Source organism: Protopterus annectens, chromosome 10.part0 (genome assembly GCF_019279795.1).
Source record: "Protopterus annectens isolate FY-2018-M chromosome 10.part0, PAN1.0, whole genome shotgun sequence".
NCBI classification, from domain to species: Eukaryota; Metazoa; Chordata; order Ceratodontiformes; family Protopteridae; genus Protopterus; species Protopterus annectens.
In genome coordinates, this window is record NC_056744.1 from 1,681,488,741 (window position 1) to 1,681,499,933 (window position 11,193).

Consider the following 11,193-nt stretch of genomic DNA (forward strand, 5'->3'; position numbering starts at 1 on the left):
ATAATTACTAAACAATAGCAGTCATTTTATTTACAGACAGACTCTGTACCCACCAATTATAGTTACTTTGCTGCCTATGTTAATCTCAGATATCCAACTATAATAAAATAAAACAGAATAAAACAACAGCTATCCCCCAAGCAAGCAGCTGCCACTGCTCTCAACTTTTTAGCACTAAAAACAGTGACAACCAAAACAAAAAGGGACAGAGTTTTAAATGCTGTCCTTATATACTTAGAAAAATGCTAGAATATCAGGTTTTGCATTAGCTTGACATACATTAAATTTTCTGAAGGATATAAAGTCTGCAACTAGATATTCTGTCATTATTTTCTCAAATGAGTTCAAATCTCAGTAATTTTCTAGATTTTGAAAACCACACATTTTACAAGGCATAGATCAAAAATATTAAATGAAATCGTAAAGGGAGAGCTAAATATTTATCAAGTATGATTTGTACAATTGCAGTACAATTCTCAAGTCCAAAAACCAATTTTTTTGTGAGGAAAGCAACAAAAACATGAAACATGCTCTCATCTAGTCAGCTTACAAAGCTTTCACTGATATCTGGTTGCATGCAAGTTCAGATTATATCTCTCAACCTGCAGACATCTAAAATAGGCACAAAGGCTCTTGAAAAATAGATGCATCTGTTCAAAAGGTCTGAACACATAATTAGCACAAATTCTGTATAAATAGCATATTACCCATCCACTTCTAGGATTGTGGGACACTGCTCAAAAATATGAGTTTAAAACACTGAGAATTACAAACACATAATTATACACATATTATCATCAATCAAACAAAACCAATGTTCTACCAAAACTAACTGGCAGAAAAAAACTACACAATTCAATTCTAGGCCAGGAGGATACATTATGAAATTTCTACTGGTTGTTGACTAGTAAGTTCATGCCTGCAATTCAAGTTGTGATCAATTTCAGATTACACATAACTACCATTAGAAAAAATGATTTACCACTATTGTCAGCAGTGTGTACTAGTGTACTATTCCCACTACCAACTGTCAGATAATATCTGGTTACCTGCTGCAAAGATTAAAAAAATATGAATATACATACATGCAATCTAAAGTGCTAGCTCTAGCCTCTCACTTCAGTTAAGCAGAAGTTTCCTCTGATTTGCAAATTTATCAACTAAGATAACAGCATTCATTCCAGTTTCCTAGCTGATACAGAATGACAAAAATTTAACTGAGATGGTATTATCCCCAAAATCAAGAAAGAATCAAAACACAAATGCTGTCTTTCTACTCTTTACCAGAGCTGAAGTAAAATAATTAACTGGTTCCACTATTTCTCCATTCACGTGTTGCTGGGACCACCAATCATTTTACATTATCATAACAACAGCCAAGGGCTATGGAAATGGGAAACAAAAAGCAGGCTGAAAGAAATGGCTGAACAGAGTGAAGTGAACTAGTTTATTTTATTAGCTGCCATTCTTTTTAAAGATTGGAAAAAGTGAGGTTAAATCTGACACTCGTGAAAGGCAGCTTACCAAGTGAGCAGCACCACCATGCAGTTGAGAGGTATGCTTGTATTGCTACTTAATGCCTTGTAATAATCCTGTAACATTGCTGTTTAATGCTAATTTACAATGAAAATTGTATAATATGTTGGAGCTTTTCTCCTCGGGCCTCCGCTGAAAAAGGGCTCTTCAGCTCAGTTGGACAATCCTGGTCAACATATGTAAAATAAATAATAAATGCTTCTTTGGCATAGGGTACTGCATATCATTGTTTATTTGTAATTTTCTGCTGTTTATTTGATTTTTAAGTAAAGAAATTCTGTTGCTGGTTTCCTTACTTAAAGAAACAAATAAACAGCAAAAAGGCACCCTTAGCAAAACAATGTACCTTGCCTATACCTGTGAGCCTACCTCTAGACTGCCCAGAATTTTGTAGAATGCCCCTGCTACTAACCATCCCTTTACAGTGATTTGAATGGTTAAGTGTGCTGACCTTGCTCTGTCCCCTTTAAAACTTTGATTTTTTTGATTTCATACTCAGTAACCAAAAACTCCAAAACAAAGCAAAATAAAACTTCAAAAACAAAAAGTGATGACACCAGGATAAAGCCACAATTTACTAAATCAGTTAAATGCTTTCTTTCCAAAAAAAAGTGACTGGAACTCCTGTGATAAGGATTTGATTGTTTATTGTGTTATATAAAGGGAGTGAGTGTTTTTGATGAAGTTGCAGACACTTTTTTGGGGATGAAAGTGCTTAATTGTTTTAACAAACAGTAGCTTTATTTTGGCATCAATGCTTTCTGCTTTCATACTCAGAAAATGCATGTAAATACAAAATGTTGCAGTGCCTTTATTTTAAAAATGAATGTAATATTTTTAAAAAAGTATTACTTCTTAATAGGCCATTTCCCTCATTAGTTTAGACTTTTGACAGAATTCTTGAGCAGGTTCCTAACTCCTACAACACTAGCAAAAGTGGTATAGTTGAGAAGAGTGAGCCATACTCTCTTACTGGCCCTCCCTTCCCAGTGAATTGATAGGTTATGTGCATTGACCCTGCCAGTGCCAGTGCAGTTAACCAATAAATTCCTCTGTACAGTACCACAGCTGCATCTGTCTTCAAAAAGTACTCCATGGCTGTTTCAGTGTTTTAATTTCTTCTTCTTCTTCTTTTCGGCTTTTTCCCTATTAGGGGTGGCCACAGTGGATCACCTGCCCACTCATGATTGGCAGTGGAGTTTTACGGTGTTGAGTTGCCAGCCCAGTGCCCAACCTTCCACAGAAGGCAAACACACACACACACACACACACACACACAGACACACACACACTCACTCCTAGGGCTAATTTAGAGTGCCCAATCCACCTACAGCATGTCTTTGGGATGTTGCAGGAAACCGGAGCACCCGGAGGAAACTCACGCGACCACAGGGAGGACACGCAGACTCCACACAGAAGGCACCCCAGCCAAGGATCGAACCAGAGATCCTCTTGTTGTGAGGCGGCAACGCTAACCGCTGCACCACAGTGGCCACCCCTATTATTTTAATTTATATTTTTAAGAAAACAGTAAAATAGAAAATAACTTGGAGTTCTCTTCTTTTGTGCTGAACATGATCTGAAGAACCCCTCAAAACGTTTTGCAGAATCAAAGAGTTCCATGGAACACAGTTTAAAAAGTACTGCTATAAACTATAAAGCACCAACCCAACATTGAGGCTCTAGCATTCAGATTTAGATGTGATTGCTGAATGTCATGTGATCTCACACCCAATAAGGCCAATGCAAATGTCACAGCTATCCTAAGCAAGGACAAAGTTATTTGTAGTGTTTTCTTATTTTAACAGAACCAGCTTTATACTCTTGAAGGGGTACATGCTTGCCATGATTTTTCCTTGACTCCATAATCAACCAACTGTAGTCTGCCTTTACCAGTTTTCCTGTGTCCCATTATTTCAGTTATTACACTGAAATCCATATATTTTTCTTAATTAGTTCCACAGATTCTAAACAAAATACATTTTGTTTCATGGCTGCCTTTGATAAATGGTGCACCGGCATGTGTTAGAGCTTACTAAATCTCATTCTCTGGTAGACAAACAGACATTCAGGAGTGAAATGAAAAAAAAAAAAAAAACATATATTTTAAAGCTCTTGTGACTAATGAACTTGGCTTCTAAATATCTGTTCCACCCAGTCTTGTCACATTTCTAGTTATCCTACAGTTAGGACCAAGCTGTACAACAGAGTCCCAGTGCAAAATCAACAAAACGTCTGCTAGTGGCAAAGAGTATTAGTTGTATGACTGTTAGCAGCTCAGCTCTTTGTTTCCCATGGCGAGGTTAGCTAAATAAGAATATTTTCTCCTACATTAAGAAATGAACTTAGACAGTTCTTGCTAAGATACATATACACACACTCATAGAATGCATGATTTCACAGCTCAAAACTTCAGGTGTCTCCCTGACAACAGTTTGACTCCTTTGTGACTGACCATTAAAACTGTGATTACAAAGAAGGAAATGCACTCAAAGCAAACAGCTTTTGTACTAAATCCCAATCCATTATCTCAACTTTTACACTCACTTTTGCTCATCTTGGGATAATTTCTTCTCACATCTCTTCAGTAACTCAGTCAGTCTCACATTATGTTCTTCTTTAATCTGATGACACGTGTTGAAATTTAATCAGTAACACCAGCACCACCACAAAGCCCCCATTTATTTAATAACAGCTCTCTGGAGCACTTGAGGTGCTGATGAAATATCAAATGGATTCTGCTAAATCTGTAACTTTCCATAAATGAAGTAAAAATGCAAAGCTTGGAACGTTCCTCGTCAATCTTAATTTCATAAAACACTTTATAAGCATCAAGCACAGACAATTACTTCATTCCTGGCATGACAGACACTGCTTTTTCAATTGTACAGAATTAATAGTACTTTCTTTTTACTGATTTATTAAAATAGTCTAGAGGAATGTAAATATAAATTTGACCTAGATTCATAATAATAACCAGGCTGTTTACCCATTCAGTAGACTCAGACATGCTTAATCATATCCATCCACTTCTTGTAGTTTAACATCTTCTTGAGTCTACTTCTCAAAGCTAATAGAAGTTTTCTTGAAGTATGGACTACTGCTAATATTGCAACATTTATTTGAATATTGAATTCCTAAAGTGCACAAGGCAGTAAATCATATGTTTTAAGCAAATCAGCTGTATGCATATTTCAACCAGATTCATTATGCAAATTTATATTCACATTGTGAAGTCCTTCCACCATGTCAAGCCTCTGAACTACCACTATTAAATATCTGAATCTACAACTACATCACATAGTTTTAGTCTTATAGTTATATGTAAGGCCTTTCCTGACCCAATGAATTTACAAGAAAAAATGAATAAGCAATTTAGACATCAATGGCTTCACTTTATTTTCTTTCAAGATTCAGTGCATCAAATTTGAGCAGACATTACAAAGTTCTATATCAATGTATATAGTCTAAACACTGTATATTAATAATTATTAATTTTGAGCTTCCTTCCTTAGAATTTTGGGTTTTTTTGTTGTTAAACAAGAAACATCTTTATTAAATTATCACGTATGACAGGCACTCATACATTATATAAATGAAAACAAACCATATTAACATAATTTTAGTTGTGAACATTATACATCAAAACCATACTGACATCATTTTAGTTGCAAACATTCCACATCACTTATAATCTGTCCAATCATTGTCAGTCAAACATTACATAGCTCATTCAAATCCTGCCTTCTTTTAAACTCCATTCTTCCTCTGCATGTATTTTCCCACAATTCCCATTTTTCTATGTAATTTGCTCCTACCTTTTTCTAAAGATCCCAATTCTAGTTGTTTTATGTCTCTTAGTATATATTCGATACTTCTAGTGAAGTTGGTTTAGACTTTGATTTCCACTTTCTAATAATTGCTCTTTTAACAGCCACCATATTTAGATTCAGCAAGACCTTACTACAGTGGATATAAAAAGTGTACACACCTTGTTAAAATGCCAGGCTTTTGTGAAAAAAATGAGACCACAATAAATCACTTCAAAACATTTCCTACCTTCAGTGTGGCCTATAACATGTACAATTTAATTGAAAGACAAAGAAATCTGTTAGGGGAAAAAATATAAAAAATAAAAAACGTACAATAACCTGGTTGCGTAAGTGTGCACACCCTTCAACTAATACTTTTTTGAAGCACCTTTTGATTTAATTACAGCATTCAGTCTTCTTTGGTAGATGTCTGTCAGCATGGCACATCTTGACTTGGCAATGTTTGCCCACTCTTCCTTGCAAAAGTGCTCCAAATCTGTCAGATTGCGAGGGCATCTCTTGTACACATTCCTCCATAGATTTTCTATTGGATTTATGTCTGGGATCTGGCTGGGCCATTCCAAAACTAATTTTCTTCTGGTGAAGTCATTCTTTTATTGATTTGGATGTATGCTTGGGGTCATTGTCATGTCGAAAGGTGAAATTCTTCATCTTCTGCTTTCTCACAGACGCCTGAAGGTTTTGGGCCGAAAGTAACTGGTATTTGGAACTGTTCATAATTCCCTCCACCTTGACTTAAGCCCCAGTTCCAGCTGAAGAAAAGTGACTCCACAGCATGATGCTGCCACCACTATGCTTCATTGAGGGGATGATGTTCTTTTGGTGATGTAAAGTGTTGTTTTTGTGCCAAATGTACCTTTTGGAATTGTGGCCAAAAAGTTCAACCTTGATCTCATCAGACCATAACACATTTTCCCACATGATTTTGGGAGACCTAATGTATTGTTTTGCAAATTTTAGCTGTGCCTGGATGTTTTTCTGTGTAAGAAAAGGCTTCTGTCTTGCAACCCTACCCCATAGTCCAGACGTATGGAGAATACAGGAGATTGTTGTCACATGTAGTACACAACCATTACTTGCCAGAAATTCCTGCAGCTCCTCAGTGTTGCTGTAGGTCTCTTGGCAGCCTCTCTGACCAGTTTTTGTCTTGTCTTTTCATCAATTTTGGAGGGATGTCCAGTTCTTTGCAATGTCATTGTTGTCCCATATTTTCCACTTTTTGATGACTGTCTTCACTGTGTTCCATGGTATATTCAATGCTGTGGAAATTTTTTTGTACCCTTCTCCTGACTGATACCTTTCAACAATGAGATCCCTTTGATGCTTTGTAAGTTCTCTGCGAATCATGGTGTTTGCTGTAGCAGGCAACTGTATAAATGTCAGGAAAATCCTACTATGACAGCTGAACTTTATTTGGGGTTAATCAGAGTCTCATTAATTGATGCCAAGTATGTACCCAAGAAGACTGAATGCTGGATTTAAATCAAAAGGTGCTTCAACAAAGTATTAGTTTAAGGGTGTTCACACATACAACAAAGTATTAGTTTATGGTGTGCACACTTATGAAACCAATGTATTGTACGTTTTTTATTTTTTATATTTTTTCCCCTAACAGATTTGTTTGTTTTTCAATTGAATTGTATGGGTTATAGATCACATTAAAGGTGGGAAAAGTTTTGAAATGATTTTTATTGTGGTCTCATTTTTTTTATATCACAATAACTTGGCATTTTAACAGGGGTGTGTACACTTTTTATATCCACTGTTTATCTAGTCAGTTCCATTTCTGTATCATAGGTCAAGAAAATAATTTCCTTGGTTACACCAGTTTGCTCGCCCAGTATCTCCGACAGAGCAGTTTACAGGGAATCTTTAAAGTCTGCTAACCCATTACACTTCCAGAAAATAAGTTGCCAGTTATATCTTTCTTCCCCATCATACCTCCAACATTTGCTGTCTACCTCAGGAAAATTCTTTGGAATCTACTTTGGGTATAAAAATACTTATGTAAACACTTCCTAGCAAAGATCCTAAATCTTCTTGACTTTGATGCATATTTGGGAGGCATACATATATCCCCCCCAAAATGTTTAGTTTTGAATTGCATATCCAGTCTCTCTTCCCAATCTTATCTAACATCCTATGATTGATTATTATACTTATCATGCAATATTTTGCATGCTCTACTAATCATTCCTTTTTTAACAGCAGCCTCTGTTCTAAACTCTAGTAAAAACTCTACCAGTGCTAGTCCTTCACTTAGGATCCCTCTATTTCTTTCTCTTTGCCTATACTCTGATATCAGTCCTTGATAGGAAAGGAAAGCTATAGCCTGCAGTCCAAATAAATTATTGGCCTCTTCCCATTCTATTACCTTTCCTTCTCTAATAATTTGCTTGCAATACCTTGGTCTTTTTGCAGTTTTCTGCAATGAATTGCAGCCTCCTCTTGCCTACTGCCTGTATCCCTAATTGCTGTCACCCCTATCAGAAGAATCTCATTTCTCCATTCCTGTGTTGGCTTATTTCTTAGAATACTTTTTACTACTTTATGAATATAATATTCTGTATGGTTATTCTTATTCTCTTTAAGGATCTGCATCCAAAATCCAGTCTCTCCTTGTTTCTTGAGCTTCCCCTCTGTTTCATCATCATCCCTTACCACTTTGAATTATGGGTTTCTGCTTGTGCTACATATAGAAACCTTAACTATGTAGCTTTTAAATACTCCTTCAAATCAGGTAATCCCAAACTGTTGTGTTCAATTGGAAGTATCAACTTACCTCACTTGAATCTTGCCATCTGCCCCTCCCAGATAAAATCTTTCAGCTCTTTATTAATTATCAACAACTTCTCTGGTTGATAAAAATATGACTGACTTGTGTATAAAACTAAAGTGACTAAAATCATTTTAACTGCTTGCATCTTGCTATCCATATAACTGAGCTTCCAATTTCTCAGTTTTTGTATTATCATTTGTTTAGTCTCTTCCCACATAGCCTTAGCTGCCACACCATAATCCTTTTTCATCTATACTGCTAAGTACCTTATTTTATCATGTCCCTATAAATATGGATATTGCTGAACCAATGCATGTGTGGGTACATAATTTACAGTGATTGCCTTGTTTTTAGTTTTATTAATTTTATATCCCGAAAAGATATGAAACTGCCTCAAAATGTTCCACAACACTGAAATATCCTTTTCTGGTTATATCAGATATAAAATAATATGATCTGCAAACAGGGCCAGCTTTTCTTGACTACCATATCAATTATATCCTTGAATTTCTGAGTCTCTTATTTTATTTACCAATGGTTCTAAATATAGTACAAATAACAAAGGGGGAAGAAGACACCCCTGCCTAGTTCATCTGCTCAAACTGAAATTATCAGATAAGAACCCACCCACTTTAATTTTCACCTCTGATCCCGCATATATCCTCCTGGTATATGCAGCGGTGGTGCAGCAGTAGCGTTGTTGCCTCACAGCAAGAGGTTCTCCCGTTCGATTCTCGTCTGGAGTGTGGGGAGTACCTTCTGTGTGGAGTCTGCATGTCCTCCCCATGGTTGGGTGGCGTTCAAAAGACATGTGTAAATGGGCGTGCCTTCATTGACAGTCGGACGTTGAGCTGGCACCTCGGCTTTCGTGAAAATCTACTGCCAATCATTAGTGGACGGAGTTCCGCTGTGGTGACCCCTAACCAGGAAAAGCCAAAAGACAAACAACATCCCTCATATATCCTCCTAATCAATGTTATAATTTTATCAGGGAATGCAAATGCTCCCATTGCCCTGCTCATAGAACTCCCAGCTTACTCTGTCAAATGCTTTCTCTGCATCAGGACCCACCAACAACAGTGGTATTTTCTTATATTCAGCTTCCCTCTGAAACATTAATGTTCTGTTAATGTTGTCAAATGTTTGCCTCCCCTCCACAAAACCACACTGATCCATATATCAATTCTGGCATGACGTTTGCCATTCGTTTAGCCATTATAGATATAAACACATTATAATCATGGTTTAGGATTGAAATGAGCCTGTATGAAGCTGGATCCTATGGGTCTTTACCCTCTTTAGTTATTATAGCCACCACTGCTTTCTTCCAGAATGCTGGTGCTTCTACTCTTCTTAAAATGCTGTTAAAACCTTCCAGATGTTTACCATTTTTTTCCTTCCTTGCATCCAAACTTCCACAGGAACACAATACATTCCTGGGGACTTCCCTGTGGATTGGTTATACATCACTATTTTTATCTAATCTCCTGTTATCCTAACAGTTAGTAATCGAGCCTCATCTACCTCTAACCTTGGCATATGTTATTCTTCCAGAAACATTTCTATTTGTACCTTTTCTTGATCTCCACATTTCTCGGCTTTATACAGACTTTTGTAAAATGTCCAAAATATTTCTAGTACCGCCACAGAATCTCGTTATCTTCCTTGTTACAGGTTCCCTAAGCTTGAAGATAACCCTTTTTACTTTCTGCTGCCTGAGTCATTGTGCTAAAAGTTTTTGTTCTCTGCCGTTATTATCAAAAAACAATTGCTTAACAGCATTCTTTGTAAACTCATGAATATTATCGAGGTAATCCTTTATTTTATGATTAGCATCCTGCAATTGCTTCTCTTCTTGTTCTATGAGATTCCCCGTATTCTGAAGTACTTTAACATTTGTCATTCCCCCTAATTCTTACTACTTCTTAAGCATATCTCTCTTTCTTTTATTTCCACCCTATTTTAAACTGCATGTTAATTTTATCCCACTCCCTAAATATATTTTCAGAAAATAAATTTCTGTCTTCTCTAATAAGGGTGAATATTACTCCACTAAAAAACCTGGACAGCAAACACTACTTTGTTGACACTTATTCAGTGAAATTCACTTCAGCAGTTCACTGAATACTTAAAGGGTAAACAAATACTTGCCCCACAGCCCAACAGAACTAAACCTAGTTAAACCAATGTGGGGGGCTGTGCCCTCTGAGATCGCAGTACAGTGGAGAAAAGGGCAAAATTGTGTGGTTGGCCAACCACATCTTTGCCCTTTAACTATTCAGCGAACCCTGGAAGTGAATTTCACTGAATATGTGTCGACGGAATGGTGTTCACTGTCAAGGTTTTTCAGTGGTGTGATATAGACACTTTAATAACTGCTGAATAATTTCCACTACCCATTCCTTAAATTCTTGTCTTTTCAACAAAGAGTTAAGAAAGTGCCAGTGTCTTATTTTTATTCCATTTCTCTGCATTTTTATTTTAATTATTGATGCATGATATGAAATAGTTATTGGATGTGTATTAAAACTTTTAATTAAATGCACATGTTCCTGTGAAATGTAAGTTCTGTCTAGTCTAGCCCAGTTTTTGTATCTCAGGGAATAATATACAAATTCACTCCGAACTCCTTCTAGTGAATTCACATCTTCCATGCCACATATTTTCATAACTTTCTTCAAAAATCTGCCCTCCTTTGTTATATTTTCCCTTCTGGCCACCCCAAGACATATCTTCACTACTGCAAATCAAATTTCAATCCCCACCTACAACTAATACCCCCTGCTGAAAACTGATTATTTCTCCCAGATACTGCATAAGCTCCATTATAGCAGTTTTAGGTGGAATAAAAATACATACCAGTCTAATCCTCCTCTCTTGTCAGTAGCCCCTTAGTACTACAAATCTACCATTATTATCTTTTTATCCTCTTCTATCACTATTGGTGCTCCTCTTGCAATTAATATAAGTACTCCTCTTTTCTTTTGTCTCAGGATTCTGCTGAATAACCATCCAAAAAACATTCTTTATCATATTAACATGTTC